The 21,432-nt window shown below is 41.9% G+C and overlaps 2 pseudogenes; one reads left to right on the top strand and one right to left on the bottom strand.

Annotated features, from left to right (window-relative positions):
- Positions 1-8,735: 8,735 nt before the first annotated feature.
- LOC130034225 (polyadenylate-binding protein 1-like) lies at positions 8,736-11,656 on the top strand (annotated as a pseudogene).
- Positions 11,657-17,851: 6,195 nt separating this feature from the next.
- Positions 17,852-18,519, bottom strand: LOC130034246 (peroxiredoxin-1-like; annotated as a pseudogene).
- Positions 18,520-21,432: the final 2,913 nt, after the last annotated feature.

Here is a 21,432-nt window from a genome sequence, read left to right as displayed (position 1 = left end):
GACTTTTCTTATCCTGAAACTACAGTGCAAATCTGTCTGCCACTTCTCTATTCACAGCTTAGGATAATGACTTCTAAGCCCTCCACTGACTGACAGGGGCCCTCTGGTCTACAAATATCAATCCTAGGCTAAACTGGGTTGTTATTAGTTGGTTTAATCCTCACCCCAAGCAAAGTTCTGACCATCAAAGTTACTGTGAGCATTACTCTTCCCTTTTGAATGTGATTCTTAGCTGTGTCCTTGGTGATTTTGGTTCATTTTTCATAGCCAGGGACGGTTACTGACTCCACCAGTTTATCCTTTTAGCAGTATCCTATGCAAAAAAAACTGCTCAATTTTATTTTTTCTGTATTTGGAGACAAAGGAATTCTCTCACTTCATTCCCTTCTTCATCCTGGCTATGTCTCAATTAATTTTTATGAAACCTGTTCAGGGACCTTAGGAAATAGTGTGCTAACTTCAGTTTTTGTTTAGAGCTAAATTACTTTTTTAAAAGAGGATTCAATAGTGATGCTATTAGTTGATATAGAGAAATCAGATTTTAAATCTTGGCATTCTCAAAACTTTTCTAATCATGAAATGAATATATATGTTTGGATTAAGATGTTATGAAAGATTTCATATTATATTCACAAATATTTCAAATAATTTATTTCTGATGCTTGACTATTATTTGGTTATTTATTTATGTGTGAATCATAAATGTAGGTATTCTAAAAGGAGAAATTAATCACTACAAAGTGATAAAAACAATTTTCCTGTAGCTGATCATTTTCTTAGTGAATTTAAGATCAATTTTTTTGGGGCTAGAAAGAAAATACAATGACTAAGGTCCTTGACTTGCAGCAGCCAGCCTGAGTTAGATCCCCAGAACAACATATGGTTCATCTAGTACCAGCTGGAGTGATCCTGGAACACCGAGTCAGGAGTAAGCACAGAGAACAGCTTGACATGGCCCCCAAAACAAAACAAAGCAATAAAAAAAAAAACCATCTGAAAAAGGCACATATCAAATCCTCTGGAAATAGCTAGTATCAGCAGAGTTATGGTGAGAAAGAAATAGTCACACACACTATTGATAGGACAGTCAACTGGTTCAGCCTCTATGGAAAACAATATGAAAATCAATCAAACAAATAGGAATAAAAAACCAATATAACCAAGCAATACCACTTCTTGGCATCTATTCTCCAAACAAAACCCCACTACTTCGAAAGGATATATGCTTACCTTTGTTCATTGCCACACTTGGTACAATAGCCAAGACACAGAAACAACCCAAATGCCCAACTACAGATGAATGGATCAAGAAGTTGTGGAATATACATATGATGTAATACAATGCATCTCTATGAAAGAACAAAGTCATCCAATATTCAGTAACCTGGATGGAACTAGAGGATATCATGCTGACTGTAGTCAGTCAGAAAGAAAGGGATACAAACAGAATGATCTCACTTATACGTGGGATTGATGTAAATATATATATATATATATATATATATATATATATATATCAAGATAGTGACAAAGGATCAAAGAAAACACAGTGGGGTAACAGATACACAATTGAATTTGGGACATTTCAAAGGAAAGGGTGTTGTGGTTCTTGTGAGAAGGAAGTGGGTGTGGTGTTTGAATTGTGTGCATCAGAAAAATAGTAACATTATAATAAATCAGGGCTGGAGCATTTGCACAGGCACAGCGGGTGGGGCGTTTGTATTGCATGCGGTCAACCTGGGTTCAATTCCTCTTCCATCTCAGAGAGGCTGAAAAGCTACTGAGACTGCATGGCAGAGTCTGGCAAGCTCTCTGTGGCATATTCAAGATGCTAAGAACGGTAACAAGTCTCACAATGGAGACGTTACTGGTGCCTGTTCGAACAAATTGATGAACAATGGGAGGACAGTGATACAGTGTAAATCATAAAACCTCAATCAATAAAAAATAATTAAAAATAAATAATTAGGGGCCACATCGATAGTACAACAGGTAGGGTGCTTGATCTGCACATAGCCAGCACAGGTTCAATCACTGACATCCCAGATGATCCCTGAGCCCATCAGGAGTGATCTCTGAGCATAGGTATTAGGAAGAGCACTTGAGCATAGCTCAATATGATCCCCCGAAATAAAAAATAAAAATGTATATATTTGAAAATAATTTGACTACTAAAATTATAAAATGTTTCCAAAAATTAAAGAACAAGGCAAATGGAAAGAAATTCTGTGCTGCTTGTGTCATGAAAGTGTTGTAAATGTGAAAATACTATCCAAAGTGATCTATAAATTCAACTTTCATCTCTATTTCCACAGTTCATTTTATAGAAATTGAAAAGGTATTACTAAAATTCACATGGAATTGCAACTGACACTAGATAGTAAAATTTGAAAAGAACAAAATTGTAAGACTAAAAATTCCTTAGTTAAAATACAACAATGATACAATGATCAAAACAGTACTCAGTGAGGAGAGACATTTAGATGAATAGGCTTAGAGTGCAATAATGTAATAATAAAAAAGTAAGTAATATGACTTTACATGTAGGTAAATAAGTTTAGAGTACATCACTTGATCACTTGGCATCCCGTTACTCATTAGTTTGTTCCAGCAGGTGCCAGTAATGTCTCCATTGGTCCCTGGCACGTACTAGTGTAGCCAAATGGCATCTTCTCATTCTAGGAACACAGAAAGCCTCAAAACAATCGATCGGGGTCTTGACAAAGAAGTCTGACCATCTCATAGGTGGGTGGCCACACAATCTATTGACGTCCCATGGAATTCATTCAGTAATGGCTCTAGTCCAGCGGTCATCTTCAAATCTCATTACGTGTCCAGCCCATCTGATTTTCGACCCCTTGGCAAATGAGACAGTGTCCCTGATTCTTGACCGTCGATGGAGGTCAGAACTCCGGATTCTCTCATTTGAGAGAAGCATGATACTCCAAGCATAGCTCTTTTGATTCCTCTTTGGGAGATCCGAATAGTGTTCTCATCCTTTTTGAGTAGGGCCCAGGTATTCTAAGGCATATGTTAATGCAGGAAGAACAGTGGAATGAAGAGATGTGCCCAGAGCTGGAGGTTCTTCGTCCTCTTAGCTATTTCTTCAACACTCTTGAAGGTGTTCCAAGATGCTCTCTTCCTCCTGAGCAATTCAGGTGCCAGGTCATTCGTCAGGTTGAATTCTCGACCGAGGTACACATAACTGTTGCATTCAGAGATGTTCATCCCATTGAGAGCAAGTAGAACGTCAAGAATGAGACCGTTTCTCATAAATATTTTTTTGTGAGATTCAGCTGGAGTCCGACCTTTCCGCACTCACAGTCGAAGTTGGCCAGCATTTGTGCTGCTGGGCTGATGTTTGGTGTTATTACAATGTTGTCATCAGCAAAGCAGAGGTGAAGTAGTTGCCAACCATCAATCTTCACTCCCATTCCTTCCCATTCCAGTCATCATATGACATTCTTGAGGGTGGCACTGAAGAAGTTCAGTGAAATGGTATCACCTTGCCGAACCTCTCTCTTGACATGGATGATCACTTCCTTGTAGAATGGTGAGATCCTGGTAGTGAATCCGCAATACAGCTCACGGAGGATCCTATGTATTGAGTTTGAATGCCCTGTTTGGATAGGGCTTCGATGACTGCTTCAGTCTCAACAGAATCAAAGGCCTTCTTTACATCAATGAATGTTAGACAGAGTGGCATCTTGTACTCTCACGAAACCTCAATGAGCTTGGTTATCATGTGGATATGTTCGATTGTGCTGAATCCTTTGTGGAACCTGGCTTGCTCGCATGTTTGTCTTTCATCTAGTGTTCTGCCAATCCTATTCAGGATGACTCAAGTGAACAACTTCCTCATCGATGTTGTCAATGATGGTATCTTCCTAAGTTTCGCAATAGTGCCAAAGATTTTCCAGTTGTTGGTCGTTCTGAGAGTTCTCTTCTTAAAATTTGCAGCCATTTCTCCACGCTTTGCAGTCTTTTCTCCCCGCTCTGTGAAGTAGAATTTTGCACTAAGGAGTTGATGGTCTGATCCCATTTGGCATTTTGGGACAACAGCAATACCAGTCAGGCAAAACTGTCGATGAATTATGGTGTGACAAAGAGACGAACAACTCAGCCTCAAAGTAGGAAATATACTTGAATAGAATTGTTTTCAAGAAGATATACAAATTCATGAGAAATACAAATACTCATTTTAATGTGCTAGTCATAAAAGTAATAAAATAAAAAGATGGTGAGACTTCAAATGCATTTCAAGTTCACTATGATGGCAATAATAATTTGGTAATGAAACATAATGTTTTGGGGCAGGAGTTGGAGAAAATGGAAACCTCATACATTGTTGGGTCTGCAAAGTGGTTACAGTCACTATGAAAATTAGTATCCACAAGTTTAGTTTCTTAAAACTCTTATAGAGATTCTGTTATGGCATTTACTTCTAGGTTTTTGTAGACTCAGATATCCTTTTAGAGTGGTGTTCTTCTCATGTCCTCATGTTGTCTTCTCTTTGAAGCTATATCTTTTTTTGGTATTATTTTTTGTAATGCCTGTTATTAGGTGTTACCCTTATTCAAATATGACCTCATCATGACAAATAATGTTTTAAATAACTCTTTCCAAAAAAGTCACATTTTTGCTTAGACGTTCTGTAGTACTGTAAGGCAATAAATGTCAGTTGTTTAAGACACCCAGTTTATGGTGTTTTCTTATGTAGTTATAAAAAATTAAATGATATTTGGCTGCAAATCTCAGGAATACTTGATCCATAACTTGCCAAGTAAGATCTTTTTCTTATTGTATTCCCTATGAGGTTCCTGAAGAGCTATGTATAAATTGTACTTATGCTTCAATATTAAACTTGAGAAAGTTGCCCTGATTCTGATATTTCTATTAAATATTAAGAGAAGTGTGCAATGTTGCAGGGTCACACCTGGCGATGCTGACCGGGTATTTCCTATGGTCCTGTGAACATCATAAGGAGTAACTCCTGACTCAGCACTCAGGAATTAAGGAATTACTTCTGACGACATTCACAGGACCATAGCAAATGGCAGGTAACAAATTGGATATGCAAGGCAAATGCCCTACCCTCTGTACTATCATTCTAGTTCTACAATTTAGCAAAAGTTTAATCAGAAAATTCTCTTATATCCAAAAGCAGAATGCAAAATGATGCATCTTGTCCTTAGGCACATTTGAATGGTAAAGGTATTGAATGAATGGACAAGAACTTGTAGATATACAACACACATTTCATTTTGAGTCAGGTCCATAGAAAATGAGACAAGAAAGGTGTTATCGAAGAAGAGGGTTCTTGCTTTTCAATATATTTCAATTAGTACTAGAAAATATGAATCTCAGTCGCTTGTCACTAGTTACTTGTCATCCTGTTGCTCATCGATTTGCTTGCCCGGGCACCAGTAATGTATCCATTCATTCATTTTGCATGATAGTGTAGCTTGATGGCATATTGGGGGCTCTTTCAGGGTCAGGGGAATGAGACCCATTATTGTTACTGTTTTGGGCATATGCCATGGGTAGCTTGCCAGGCACTACCGTATGGGTGGAATATTCTCGGTAGCTTTCAGGGATGGAGGCTTTTGTGGCCTCCAGGAACTACTGTGTCGCTCTCTTCGGGGAGCTTTGTTTTATAGTCTCTGGATCTTGGCCATTGATGAGATTACATGGCATGGGGGTCAGTTTGTGGTTGAGACTGCCAAACTACTGGAAAACTGGGGTTCTGGGTGGAGGAGGCCAGCCCCGATCTGAGCAGGCTTAGAGATCTCAGCCACGGTCCCTGCATACCTGGGTTCCTCTTCCAGTTCCTTCATGTGTGTGGCTTGTCCACGCATGTGGAGAGTGGCCTTGAGCATGGCTGTGGCTGGGTTCTGGAGGTTTTGGTTACCGGGGTTCAACTTGGGGCGGGGAGGGAGACTCAACCTGCCCTCTTCTGAGGGGCCCCAGTGAAGACAGCCTGGTGTGGGGGCAGAAGATTCTGCCATGAATCTCAATAAAGGAGCAAATATTTTTTAAAATTTTTATTAGTGAAATACCATGAGGTACAGTTGTAGACTTACAAATTTTTGTGCTTTGGTTTTAATTATACAATGTTCGAGTACCCATCCCTCATCGGGGCCCATTTTTCACCACCACTGATCCCAGGATCCCTCCCTCCGCTTTCACCCTCCCCATCCTACCCTGCCTCCATGGCAGGGCATTCCCTTTTGTTCTCTCTCTCCTTTTGGGTGCTGTGGTTTGCAAAAGAGGCATTGAGTGACAATCATGTTCGGTCTATAGTCTACATTCAGCATGCATCTCCCATCCTGGGAGGATCCTCCCAATACCATTTATTTGGTGCTCCCTTCTCTATCTGAGCTGCCTTTTCCCCTAACATGTGTGGTTGGCCTCCAAGCCATGCAGTAAAATTCCCGGTACTAATCTCGGACATTCTTGGGTGTTAGTCTCCTATTTTGTTATTTTATGTTCCCCAGATGAATGCAATATTTCTGTGTCTGTCCCACTCTTTCTGACTTGTTTCTCTTAGAATGATACTTTCCATGTAGTACCACTTGTATATAAATTTCATGACTTCATCTAACAGCTACATAGTAATCCACTGTGTGGATGCACCAAAGTTTCTTTAACTAGTTATCTGTTCTTGGGCACTCAGGTTTTTTTTCAGATTCTGGCTACTGTAAACAGTGCTGCAAAGAATAAACAAGTGCAGATGTCACTTCGACTATATTTTTTTGCCTCTCTGGAATATATTCCCAGGAGTGGTATTGCTGGGTCAAATAGGAGCCCAATTTCTAATTTTTTGAGAATCATCCATACTGTTTTCTAGAAGAGCTGAACCAGTCGGCATTCCCACCAGCAGTGAAGGAGAGTGCCTTTCTCGCCACATCTGCGCCAACACCGGTTGCTTTTGTTCTTTTGGATGTGGGCCAGTCTCTGTGGTGTGAGATGATATCTCATTGTTGTTTTGATCTGCATATCCCTGATGATTATGGATGTAAAACATTTTCTCATGTGTCTTTTTACCATTTGTTTTTCTTCTTTTTAAAAATTTTTTTAAAAAATTTTTATTAGTGAGACACCATGCGTTCGTTTTTCTTCTTTGAAAAAGTTTCTGTTCATTTCGTCACCCAATTTTTTGGTGGGGTTGGATGTTTTCTTCTTTTGGAGTTCAACCAGTATTTGTATATCCTTGATATCAACCCCTTGTCAGATGGGTATTGGGCGAATATACTTTCCCATTCTATACATTGTCTTTGTATATTGGTTACTGTTTTTTTTTTTGAGGTGCAGAAGCTTCTTAGTTTAAGATAGTCCCATTTGTCTATCTCTGTTTTTACTTGCTTGGCCAGTGGCATGACATCTATGAAGATACCATTAGCTTCAATGTCATGGAGGGTTTTGACAACTTTGTCTTCAATGTACCTTATGGATTTTGGTCTGACGTTGAGATCTTTAATCCATTTTGATCTTACTTTCATTCATGGTGTTAGGCAGAGATCTGAGCCCAGTTTTTTTGCATGTAGCAGTCCAGTTTTGCCAGCACAATTTGTTAAAGAGGCTTTCCCTGCTCCACTTCACATTTTTGCTCCCTTGTCAAAGGTAAAGGTAAGGTAAAGGCCCTCCCGTTGATTGTCGATTTGCTCAAGCGGGCCCAGTAACGTTTCCACTGGAGACTGTTGTTACTGTGTTTGGCATATCGAATACTCTCGGTAGCTTGCCGGGGTCTCCGAGAGGGGCGAAGGAATCGAACTCGGGTTGGCCATCATGGCCGCTTATAAGGCGAACACCTTACCGCTGTGCTATCGCTCCAGCCCATATAGATAATAATATGTGTTTGGGGTGATGTCAGTATATTCAACCCTATTCCATTGGTCTGAAGTTCTGCCTTAGGAGCAGACAAATCTTGAAAGAAAAGATGTAGAGAGACATCTTCTTTGGAAAAATGGGTTTGCCGAGAATTCTTATTTCCTGAATTATAATAGTATATCTTTTAAAAATGTATTGAGTCCTTCTCCCCAGTGCTTAGTGCTGAGAGTGCAGTGTGTGTGCTCTGGGCTTGGAACACACATTTATTATTAAAAAAAAAATCTCAAAAAAGCTCCCTAAAAAACCTAAAAAAAAAGAATTTTTACAAAGAATCCGCATTCTCCTCCCCCGCCGGAGACTTTTTGTTTTCATTTTATTTTATTTTGTTTTATTTTATTTTTTATTTTTTTCTTCCTCTTTTTATAAAAATCAAAAAAACGGTGAAGCCGCCAAGACTGACCCACCCGCCCGCCGGCCCCGCAGCAGCAGAAGCAGCAACAGCAGCAGCAGCAGCAGCAGCAGCAGCAGCAGCAGCAGCAGCAGCAGCAGCAGCTCCATGCAGGAAAAGCCAGAGCTGGAGGCCTTGCCCCGCTTGTGGCCTGGCCCCGACACCGCCACCTCGCCTGCCCCAGCCACCCCGCAGCCCCGCCGCTGTTGAGTAGTTTTCGATTCCAGGTGAATTTTGTCCTTCTGCGCCCGCCCCTGCTCCACCTCCCCCCCCCCCCCCCCCCGCCACCCCGCTCTGGCCCCAGGCCCTGGACCCACTCTCTCCTTGTCCTTCTCCTTCCTCCTCCTCCTCCTCCGCCTCCTCCTCCTCCTCCTCCTCCTCCTCCTCCTCCTCCTCACCACCACTTCATTGTCCCTGAGAGGTCGCGGCCTGTGGCCCTGCAGGCAGCCATGCCAAGATGAACCCCAGCACCCCTAGGTACCCCATGGCCTCGCTCTACGTGGAGGACCTGCACCCTGATGTGACCGAGGCAATGCTCCAGGAGAAGTTTGGCCTGGCTGGGCCCATCCTCTCCATCCGGGTCTGGAGGGACATGATCACCTGCCACTCCCTGGGCTACGGGTATGTGAACTTCCAGCAGCCAGGGGATGCAGAGCGTGCTTTGGACACCATGAATTTTCATGTTATAAAGGGCAAGCCAGTACGCATCATGTGGTCTTAACATGATCCATCTCTTCTTAAAAGTGGAGTGGGCAACATATTCATTAAAAATTTGGACAAGTCCATCGATAATAAAGCAGTGTATGATACATTTTCTGGTTTTGGTAACATCCTTTCATGTAAGGTGGTTTGTGATGAAAATGGCAAAAGAGTTCAACAATGTTTACATCAAGAATTTTGGAGAAGACGTGGATGATGAGCACCTTAAGGATCTCTTTGGCAAGTTTGGACCTGCCTTAAGTGTGAAAGTAATGATGGATGAAAGTGGAAAATATAAAGGTTTTGGATTTGTAAGCTTCGGAAGGCATGAAGATACTCAGAAGGCTGTGGATGAGATGAATGGAAAGGAGCTCAATGGAAAATAAATTTATGTTGGTTGAGCTCAGAAAAGAAGTAGAACGGCACATTGCAGCACTCTTTAAAATAGCCATAATCTGTAAAAAACCTGAGTGCCCGAGAACAGATGACTGGCTAAAGAAACTTTGGTACATTTACACAATGGAGTACTATGTAGCTGTTAGAAAAGATGAAGTCATAAAATTTACATGCAAGTGGTACTACATGGAAAGTATCATGCTAAGCGAAATGAGTCAGAAAGAGAGAGATAGACATAGAAAATTTGCATTCATCTGGGGAACATAAAGTAACAAAATAGGAAACTAACACTCAAGAATGGCCAAGATTAGTACCAGTAATTTTGCTCCATGGCTTGGAGGTCAGCTACACATGCTAGAGAAAAGGGAGCTCAGATAGAGAAGGGAGCAGCAAATAAAGGGTGTTGGGAGGATCCTCCCAGGATGGGAGAAGCATGCTGAAAGTAGACTATAGACCAAACATGATTGCCACTCAATGCCTCTTTTGCAAACCACAACACCCAAAAGGAGAGAGAGAACAAAAGGGTATGCCCTGCCACAGAGGTAGGGTGGGATGGGGGGGGATGGGGGGTGGGAGGGATACTGGGATCTGTGGTGGTGGGAAATGGGCACTGGTGGAGGTATGGGTATTTGATCATTTTATAATTGAAACCCAAGCACAAAAATATTGTAAGTCTACAACTGTACCTCATGGTGTCTCACTAATAAAAATTAAAAACAAAAAAAGTGGAACGCCAGACAGAGCTTAAGCGCAAATTTGAACAGTTGAAGCAGGATAGGATCACCAGACACCAGCGTGTTAATCTTTATGTGAAAAATCTTGATGATGGCATTGATGATGAATGTCTTCAAAAAGAGTTTTCTTCGTTTGGTAAAATCACTAGTGCAAAGGTTATGATGGAGGGCGGTCGCAGCAAAGGGTTTGGTTTTGTATGTTTTTCCTCCCCAGAAGAAGCCACTTACAGAAATGAACGGTAGAATTGTGGCCACCAAGCCATTGTATGTAGCTTTAGCTCAGCGTGAAGAAGAGTGCCAGGCTCACGTGACCAGCCAATCTCACGTAACCAACCAGTACATGTAGAGAATGGCGAGTGTGTGAGCCTTGCCCAACCCCGTTATCAACCCCTACCAGCCAGCACCTCCTATAGGGTACTTCACGGCAGCTATCCCACAGACTCAGAACCGTGCTGTGTACTATCCTCCTAGCCAAATTGCTCAACTAAGACCAAGTCCGCGCTGGACTGCTCAGGGTGCCAGACCTCATCCATTCCAATATATGCCCGGTGCTATCCGCCCAGATGCTCCTAGACCGCCATTTAGTACGATGAGACTAGTTTCTTCCCAGGTTCCACCAGTCATGTCCACGCAACGTGTTGCTAACACATCAACACAAACAATGGGTCCACGTCCTGCCGCAACTCCACAAACAATGGGTCCGCTGCCGCAACTCCTGCTGTCCGCACCGTTCTACAGTATAAGTACGCCGCAGGCGTGCGCAACCCTCAGCAGCATCTGAACGCACAGCCACAGGTGACCATGCAGCAGCCTGCTGTTCATGTACAAGGTCAGGAGCCTTTGACTGCTTCCATGTTGGCATCTGTCCCTCCTCAGGAGCAAAAGCAAATGTTGGGTGAACGGCTCTTTCCTCTTATTCAGGCCATGCACCCCACCCTTGCTGGTAAAATCACTGGCATTTTGTTGGAGACTGATAATTCAGAACTTCTTCATATGCTTGAGTCTCTGGAATCTCTTCGTTCTAAAGTTAATGAAGCTGTAGCTGTACTACAAGCCCACCAAGCTAAAGAGGCTGCCCAGAAAGCCGTAAACCGGTGCTCCAACTGTTTAAAATTGATCAGGGACCACGAAAAGAAACTCGTGCTTCACAGAAGAAAAATATCTAAACATCAAAAAACTTAAATATTATGAAAAAAACATTACAAAATATAAAATAAATTAAAAAGGGAAAGGAAACTTTGAACCTGATGGACTGAACAAATGCCAGGTCTAGCAAACCGCTAGGCCTAGATTACTTCTGATTTAAAAACAACAACAACAAACAAAAAACCAAAATAGTAAAATATAAAAACAAATCAATGTTTTATAGACCCTGGGAAAAATAATTTTCAGGAACGTACAAAAATTTAAAGCATTCCTTTCTTTAATTCTGTAATTCTTTACTGTGGAATAGCTCAGAATGTCAAATAGTTCTGTTTTAAATAACAGAATTGATTACTGAGCAAGGAAACGTAATTTGGATTATAAAATTCTTGCTTTAATAAAAATTACTTAAGCAGTGGGGCTGGAGCGATAGCACAGCGGTAGGGCGTTCGCCTTACTAGCAGCCAACATGGCCAACCCGAGTTCGATTCCTCCGCCCCTCTCGGAGAGCCCGGCAAGCTACCGAGAGTATTCGATATGCCAAACACAGTAACAACAAAGTCTCCAATGGAGACGTTACTGGGCCCGCTCGAGCAAACAGTGTAAAAATAAAAATGTATTGATAAAGATAATCAAGCCTCTGGGATGGGGGTAAGATTTGGACTGTTCCTATCAAAGAATGAAGGCAGCATAAAACCATCACATTCTTTCGTCTCCTAGAGGACTCTAAGATGTAGCAAAATATAAGTTAACTTCAAGGAAAAGTCTTTAAAAATATTTTTATTGAATCACTATGAGATAGACCCTTACAAAGCTGATCATGATTAGATTTCAGTCACACAATATTCCAACATCGGTCCCTCCACCAGTGTACATTTCCCAGCACCAGTGTCTCCATGTTCCTTTGCATCACCCTAAAGCTCCCACCACGCAGCCTGTCTCAATGAGAGGAGCTTTTCTTCTGTCTCTGTCTCTGTCTGTCTCTCACTTCAAAAGGAAGTCTTAAAACCAGCAAACTCATCACTATATCCCTACTCAAATATTTTTCTTAATATATTTTTGACCTTAATCAGAATAGACTTTACATTGAGAATGATAGGATAGCATAGCTAAAATATTTGCTTAAATTTATATAGAGTCCCATTTTTCAGCAGTTGCACAAAACTTGTGGCATATTTCATTTCAATGAGTAGTTCAATTGGTGTCTACAAAGATGACATAATTTAACTTAAAATTTCCCACGTATTATGTTCCTGCACAATTCAAAAGGGTACAAGGATACTATAGTACCATCATAGCAAATGTCTCATATTTTACCCTACATGTAGCACTGTAGCACTGTCCTCTCGTTGTTCATCAATTTGCTTGAGCGGGCCAAGTAATGTATCCATTGTGAGACTTGCTGTTACTGTGTTTGGCATATTGAATACATCACGGGTAGCTTGCCATGCTTTGCCATGCGGGCGAGATACTCTAGGTAGCTTGCCGGGCTCTCCGAGAGGGGTGGAGGAATCGAACTCGGCATGGTTGGGTCGGTCGCAAGGCAAATACCCTACCTGCTGTGCTATTGCTGCAAATGACTTAATTACCCATTCTATTATCATATAAATTTAGAGTTTATGCTATAACACTGACGAAATCTATTAACCATAGCTTTTCCATCTAAGAATTTTGCCTTTGTATTATACATGCTAAACAGTTTCTTAGCCGAAGGACAAAGGTGCCTTTGTTTTTCCTATGCTAGAATAAAGTTTTCTTTTAAGGTACTATTAGTTTTCTTTGGCAGCATTGAGAAGGATGAGGAAGGAAAGGCTGATGAAATCTCAAGGCCAAACTAGGCTGCCCAAACGAAGGACGACAAAAATGATTGTCTATACTTTCAATGCACTCATGCTAGCATTGGAAGCATCCATCAAGGACCTGATGGTACAACCGCGAAAGATCAAATATGACATCATTGGTCTGACCGAGACCAGAAGACATCAATCACATCATGCTGTTTTCGACACTGGGGAAGAACTGTTCCTCGGAACATGTGACAAAAGAGGCGTCGGTGGTGACGGTGTCCTTGTCAACACGAACTTGGCCATGAGCATTGATTCATTCGAATGCCTAACAACCCGAAGCGGACATTTACACTTGAATAGATGTGGGTCACTGCCGCCAGTTTCTATCATCGTTGTCTACGTCCCAACATCCAATTATGATGAAGGAGAAATTGAGAGGTTCTACATGGAGCTGGAGAAGTTCTATAAAGAAGCCCACACCTTCTACTAGATCATTGTCAGTGATTTTAATGCCAAGATAGGACCGAGAAGATCAGCCAAAGAATTCCACATTGGGACCCATGGCCTAGAATGGAACGAACAGGGTGAGAGACTGTCTGAGTTCATCATGGTGACCAAGACCATCCATGGTAACTCACAGTTCCAGAAGGCAAAATCTAAACGTTGGACAAGGGAGTCTCCCAGTGGATGGTTCCACAACAAAATAGACCACATCATATTAAATCAACAGTTTTGCCTGACCGATGTCGCTGTTGTCCCAAAATTCCAAACAGGATTGGACCACCGTATCCTTCATGCAAAATTCTACTTCACAGAGCGGGGAGAAAGGGCTGCAAAATTTAAGAAGAGAACTCCCAGAAAGACCACCAACTGGGAGCTCTTTGGCAGTATTTCTGCAACATGGGAAGATGCCATTGTTGACAACATTAACAAGGAATATGATCGACCGGTTCAGCACCTCCATGATTGTGCAAGGAACACAAAGAGAGAGATATCCACAAAAAAAAACCACTTATCTTCTAAAACTCTTGAGCTTATTGGCCAATGTGGCTTGATGCATGCCTCAGGCAATCGCAAGCAAACATCCGAGCTTGAAAAGCAGTGGAGAGATGTGATAAACGAAGACCTCAAAGAGAGAATCGCAGAAGTGCTGGTAGATGCAGCAGAAGCTGGGAAAAGCATTCGTAACGCCCGCCTGTCCTTTGCCAACTAGAATACCAAGAAGACTCCAATATACTGATGGATCTATCACATCTTCCATAAGGGCAATGGAGAAGATTATCCATGACTTCTACTCAGATCTCTTTGATAGCCATGTCCTCCTGTCCACATACCAAATTCCGCAGGATGTACATGATGTTCCCAATGTTCTCCCTTCTGAAATCCAAACACCATTTCGTCGGTAAAGAAACAAACAGCACCTGGCCCAGACAATGTCAGACCTGAACACCTGAAGAACCTGCTGTCAGTACTCATCAATACGCTGGCTCAGCAATTCACATGCTACCTGTCTGAATGCAAGGTTCCGTCCTAATGCAAAATCAGCAGAACTGTACTACTGTACAAGAAGGGAGACATCCACAACATTGGCAACTACCGAAAAATCTGCCTATTGTCTGTCATCTACAAGCTGTTCACTCGAGTCATCCTTAATAGGATTTGCAGAACACTAGATGAAGGACAACATCCGAGTAATCTGGGTTCCAAAAAGGATTCAGCACCATCAACTATATCTACACGATAACCAAGCTCATTGAGGTTTCTCGGGAGTTCAAGATGCAATTCTGTCTAATGTTCATTGATTTAAAGAAGGCCTTTGATTCTGTTGACATGGATGTGGCCATTGAAGCCCTAGCCAATCAGGGCATTCAAGCCCAATACATCAGGATCCTCCGTGAACTGTATTACGGATTCACTAGCAAGATCTCACCATTCTACATAGAAGTGATCATCGATGTCAAGAGAGGGGTTCGGCAGGGTGATACCATTTCACAGAAACTCTTCAGTGCCACCCTCTAGAACATCAGGCGACGACTGGAATGGGAAGGAATGGGAGTGAAGATTGATGGTCAGCAACTACACCACCTCCCCTTTGCTGATGACATCATTCTAATAACACCAAACATTAACCAAGCAGCACAAATGCTGGCCGACTTTGACCATGAGTGTGGAAAGGTCGTACTACAGCTGAATATCATGAAGACAATGCTTATGAGAAACAGCCCATTCCTGATGCTCCATTTGCTCTCAATGGAATGACCATCTCCGAATGCAACAGAAATGTGTACCTAGGTCAAGAAGTCAACATGATGAATGACCTGGCACCTGAGTTGCACAGGAGGAAGAGACCGTCTTGGAACGCCTTCAAGAGCGTCGAAGAAATAGATAAGAGGTCGAAGAACCTCCAGCTCTGGGCACATCTCTTTGATTCCACTGTTCTTCCTGCATTAACATATGCTTCAGATACCTGGGCCCTATGCAAACAGGATGAGATCGCTATTTGGGTATCCCAAAGAGGAATGGAAAAAGCTATGCTAGGAGTATCACATTTCACTCAAATGAGAGAAAGAATCTGGAGTTCTGACCTCCGTCGACAATCAAGAATCAGGGCCGCTGTCTCATTTGCCAAGGCATCAAAAATCAGATGGGCTGGACATATATTGGGTTTTGGAGACAACCGCTGGACTAGAGCTGTTTCCGACTGGATACCATGGGATATCAAAAGACCGTGTGGCCACCCACCTACCAGATGGTTAGACTTCATCAAAATCCTGAACGATTGGTTTGAGGCTGTTCGTGTTCCTAGAAGGAACAGATGCCATTGGGCTACACTAGCATGCAACAGGGATAAATGGAGATGTTACTGGTGCCCACTCGAGCAAATCGATAATTAACAGGAATTCAAGTGATCAAGTGATTAGTTTTCTTTATGTTCCATTTTGGTTTTTAAATAATTTTCTTTTCAATTATTATCTGAGGTTTACATATATTAGAATTTCAATATTTTACACTTAACTTTAAATCTTCATATGTGTGTAAAGATTCGCCACACTCACCATCTACATTCCAGTGCCTTCCCAGCACTAAAACGACTGCTATACATTCCTTTTACTCTCCCTTTATTTTCTTTTTACCTATTTTCTTTCTTTCTTTCTTTCTTTCTTTCTTTCTTTCTTTCTTTCTCTTTTTTATTGAATCACTATGAGCTACAGTTACTAAACTTTCATGTTTGAGTTTCAATCATACAATGATCAAACACCCATCCCTCCACCAGTGTACATTTTCTACCACCAATGTCCCCAGTATTCCCCACCTCCACTGTCCACCCCTCCTCCTACCTCTATGGCAGACAATTTCCTTCTTACTGTCTCTCTCTACTTATAGGGAATACTGTTTGTAATACAGGCAATGAGAGACCATCATGTTTGGTCCATTATCTACTTTTAGCACACATCTTCCATCCCGAGTGATACCTCCAACCATCATTGACTTAGTGATACCTTCTCTATTACAGCTGCCTTCTCCCACAGTTCTTAAGGCATGCTCCCAGTCATGGAGTAATATTCCTGGCACTTGTCTATACTGTACTTGGGTATTAGTCTCATGTTATGAAATTTTATATTTCACAAATGAGTGCAGTTATTCTATGTCTGTCCCCCTCTTTCTGACTCATTTCACTTAGCATGATACTCTCCATGACACTTATAAGCAAATTTCATGACTTTATCTTTCCTGACAACTGCATAGTATTCTGTTGTGCAGATATACCATAATTTCTTCAACCTGTCATCTGTTCTTGGGCTTTTGGGTTGTTTTCAGATTCTGGCTATTGTGAACAGTGCTTCAATGAATGTAGAGGTGCAGATGTCATTTCTACTGCGCTTTTTTTCACCCTCGGAATATATTCCCAGAAGTGGTATTGTTGGGTCATATGAAAGTTCTAGCTTTTTTTGTTCTCAGTACAAGTTTAATAACAATGTATCAATGTCGTCCCATTGTTCATCCATTTCATCAAGCAGGCACCAGTAACATCTTCATTTATCCTAGCCCTGAGATTTTAGCAGTGCCACATTATAGGCTCTTTCAGGCTCAGGAGAATGAGACCCATCATTGTTACTGGATTTTGGCATATCTAATATGCCACGGGGAGCTTGCCAGACACTGTTGTTGCAGCAGGATACTCTCAGTAGCTTGCCAGCTTCTCCAAGAGTGAGAAGTAGACAATAAGAGGTGTCATAGCTTCAAATGCAGCCGCGTGCTTCTGGGAGCTTGGTTTTCTAGTCTCTGGATCTTGGCTGTTAATGGGATTACACGGCGCTTGGGGGAGTTGGTGGGTGTAATGCCTATCTACTGGAATTTGGGGGATCTGGGTGGAGGAGGCTCAGTTCCGATCCGAGTAGTCTTGGATATCTCAGCCCTGGGTCCCGCACACCTGGGTTCCCCTGCCAGTTCCTTCATGTGTGAGGCTTGTCCAAGTGTGTGGAGAGTGGTCTTAAGCATGGCTGTGGCTGGGTTTCAGAAATCTTCAGCTGTTGGAGCTCTGCTTGGGGCAGGGAGGGAAACTCAACCCGCCCCCTTTCAAGGGGCCTCGGTGGGGACAGCCAGGCATGGGGGCAGGAGACTCTGTTTTGTTCTCTTCCGAGATCTTCAAGTTTAATAGGAACTACAAAAGGTCAAAGGTATTATCTACTATATACAACTGCAGGCCTGCCCCCGGTGTACAACTCTTGCCAAGGAAGTTGACCCCTCCCAATCCCGACAGGAAAGACTGTTCCAGTCCCAAACCACATCTGATCAAGTCTAAGGTTTCATGTTTAAAGCATGACAATAGCAACAAAAGATTTGCTCTTATGGCTGCTTATTGCAGCCTGGCTCTTAAAAGACCCAGGGCTCATTTCTGCTTAGTGAAATATTCTTTGCTCTTCTGGACATTAGGCTTGATGGTATCACTACCAGGCTTCCAGCCAGCAGGGCATACTTCACCATGTTTATCAGTGAATTGGAAGGCCTGAACCAATCTCAGAGTCTCATCCACAGAGCGCCCAACAGGGAGGTCATTTATAGTGATCTGCCAAAGTGATCAATGATAAAAAGACCTCTGAAAGAGATGCCTTCATCAGCCTTTAAGACACCATCATCCTGAGCAGTGGTTCGCTTAGGATCCAACACCAAGCGAATGTTCATGGGTACCAGTCCTCCTTGTTTCTTGGGTGTTTTGATCCATGACAGATGACAAAAGTTGAGAATCTACAGAAGCACCAATCACTTGGCAGTTGAGTTTCTTAAATTCTTCTACCCGATCACTGAAAGCAATGATCTCTGTAGGGCACAAAAAGGTGAAGTCAAGAGGGTAGAAGAAGAAAAAAACTTATTTTCCTTAGCAGTCATACAGGCAAACATCTTTAAATTGACCATCTGGTATAACAGCTGTAGCTTTGAAGTTGGGGTCAGGGTGCTCAATTTTGGCATTTCCTGAAGACATCTTGCTATCTGGTAGATACAAATCAAGAGCAAGCGAGACGAGCCAAAAAAACAAAGCTGAAAGTTTTAGTTTTGTAAGGTATGCCCATATAGTTTCCCAAAAAGGCTGGACCATTAGGCTTTCCCACCACAAATGAAAGAGAGTCTCTTTCTCTTTACATTCGCATCAGCATTGTTACCAAGCACCTTAGTTTTCACTACTTATTTGTATATCACATATTTGTGAATTTATGCAGTAATTATCTTTCATTTTCTATACTTACTCAAATTAATCTTGAAGAATTACGTTTACATATATAATCCAAACAAGAATAATTACTTTTAGATATATGATCAGTTTATAGTAAATGTTTAATTTGATTCAAAGTATAATTCAAGATTCACTTTTGGAATTTGGATTTCAAATGTTCCAGATCATTTGTTGAATTCTCCCTAATTTTGATAATCTCTGCTTTAGTCACTGTCACTGTCGTACCGTTGTTCATCAATTTGCTTGAGCGGGCCCAGTAACGTCTCCATTATGACAATTGTTACTGTATTTGGCATATGGAATACATCACGGGTGTCTTGCCAGCTTTGCCGTGTGGGCGAGATTCTCTTGGTAGCTTGCCGCGCTCTCTGAGAGGGATGGAGGAATCGAACTCGGGTCGGCCATGTTGGCTGCTTGCAAGGCAAATGCCCTACCCGCTGTGCTATTGCTCCAGCCCTCAATCTCTGCTTTAATTATCTTAAATTTTTTAGAATTTGTTTTACTATGTCAGTGGTGCTCAGGGTAAATTCCTGACCCTGTGTTCAGGACTGAAACTTGGTGGTGCATGGTGAACCATATGTGTCTTCGGTGCTTCAAACAGAGGTCAGTATTATGTAAAGGAAGTGCCTTATCTACTGTACTGTCTCTATGGTCCATAATTTTCAATCACTTTTAATTTAAAACATATTTTATACTTTCTTATCAGTTCTCTTTTTATTTTACCTTTCCATTTTATTAAGTTAAGGAAACAAAACCAGTAAGAAGTAGGGAAAATGGTTAACAAAATATGGGAAAACCAGGCATCAGAATAAGAATGTTTGATACCAAGTCAGTGTAGGAAAGAGTTTTCTACAGGACAGGGAAAATAGCTATTTACATGCGTGAGGTTCAAACTGGAGGCTCAGAACTTCAATGGCTTCCAAGCAGCACGGGGTAGAGTCCTTGTGGTTCCCAAAACTAGTAGACTAAGCAGCCCCAAATCACCTGGCATAATCACAACACTATGAAGCCCACAATGTAGGATAACATTGGTTTGTCCTTTCTCCCTTGCAACAGGGAGCTTAGGCTTATTGAGTTACATCCATCACAATGCTCCTGAGACACTCCCATTTCTCTGTTTATCTTTAACTTCTTCTTGGTGCTCTGTTTCTCCTATCAGTTAATCATCTTTATCTCAAAATCAGACCCTATTATGCATAGTTTACTTGAGAGCAATGTCCTTTTTGTTTAGACACAGGAAGACAGTTGAAGTTACTTTTGTAACTTGGGAGTTAATTGACTCTGGATAATATTTACTTCTCAGCATCTGTCATATTTACTCAACTTAAGCCTCAGTTGCCCTTAATTCCTAGTACCCTAAAAGCAAGGTCCAGACAAAAGGACTGAACGGACCCAGGGCAAGCTGTAACCTACCCTGGCATCAAAATGGGACAGGCTAAGGGTCATAAAACTTATAATAAGCTAAGAGCACGATTGTGGATGAATTCTGTCATGACCCAAAGAGGAGTTATTAGACCTAAGCCTGCTTGAGTTAGGAAGGACTAATCTGGCCTGAGGAGCTTAGTCTGGGATCTATAGTGAGATTTTCCCAGGAGAGCTACTTTATAAACTTAATATATTCCTTACTGTGTCCATAAAATATTATATTACTAATATTATTAAGAAGTAGAATTATGATGAATATTTAAATGGTTAGTGGATTAAGGAAAGGAGAAATGACCCCTAGATGATATTCCACACTTAGGCGAATCATCTTACTGGATGAGAATTTGTCCTAGAAGAGCTTCCCCAGAGGGAAGGACTTTATATTTGTTGATTGTTTAACCACAACTATGTGTGACTGTTACTCCAATCTCTCATGATTTTGGATTATAAAGAAGGTGGTATGAGTGGGCATGGATAGAAGAGAAATATGGGAGTGGGGTAGAATGGAACGAATAGAGGAGGAATATGGGAGTGCGGGAGACTGGAAGGAGGCAGAGGGGGACGAGATTGGAATAAACTGCAACTGATCACCAACCAGCCTGGCCCTCATTCCCTCCTTCATACATCTGTTTGCAGTGGCAACAAGCTGGGGTGGGTAAGTGACTCATGGCCACTGAACAAACGTCATGGGAGAAAGAGCCCACGTCACCTTTTTATTTTGTTATTACACACAACACCTCTGAAATAAGAATCTCCAAGAGTGGTCCTGGGTCTCCATAAAATATTTTTCAGGACCCTACAAAAATTCAGACTCTATCTATCTATCTATCTATCTATCTATCTATCTATCTATCTATCTATCTATCTATTTGAATCACTGTGAGATACAGTTATAAAGCTTTCATGTTTGAGTTTCAGTCATACATTGACTGAACACCCATCCCTCCACCAGCACACATTTTCCACAACCTATGTCCCCAGTATTCCTCTCCCACATATCCCATTCCCCACCCCCTGCCTTTATGGGTGACAATTTTCCCCATACACTCTCGACTTTTGCGATAGCACAGCGGGTAGGGCGTTCGCCTTACAAGCGGCCAACATGGCCGACCCGAGTTCGATTCCTCCACCCCTCTCGGAGAGCCCGGCAAGCTACCGAGAGTATTCGGTATGCCAGACACAGTAACAACAAAGTCTCCAATGGAGACGTTACTGGGCCCGCTCGAGCAAATCGACGAT

The sequence above is a fragment of the Sorex fumeus genome, unplaced genomic scaffold (assembly GCF_029834395.1).
Source record: "Sorex fumeus unplaced genomic scaffold, SorFum_2.1 ptg000058l, whole genome shotgun sequence".
Lineage (NCBI taxonomy): Eukaryota > Metazoa > Chordata > Mammalia > Eulipotyphla > Soricidae > Sorex > Sorex fumeus.
Note: the sequence above shows the minus strand (reverse complement) of the source record. Positions and strands in the feature narration are given on the sequence as shown.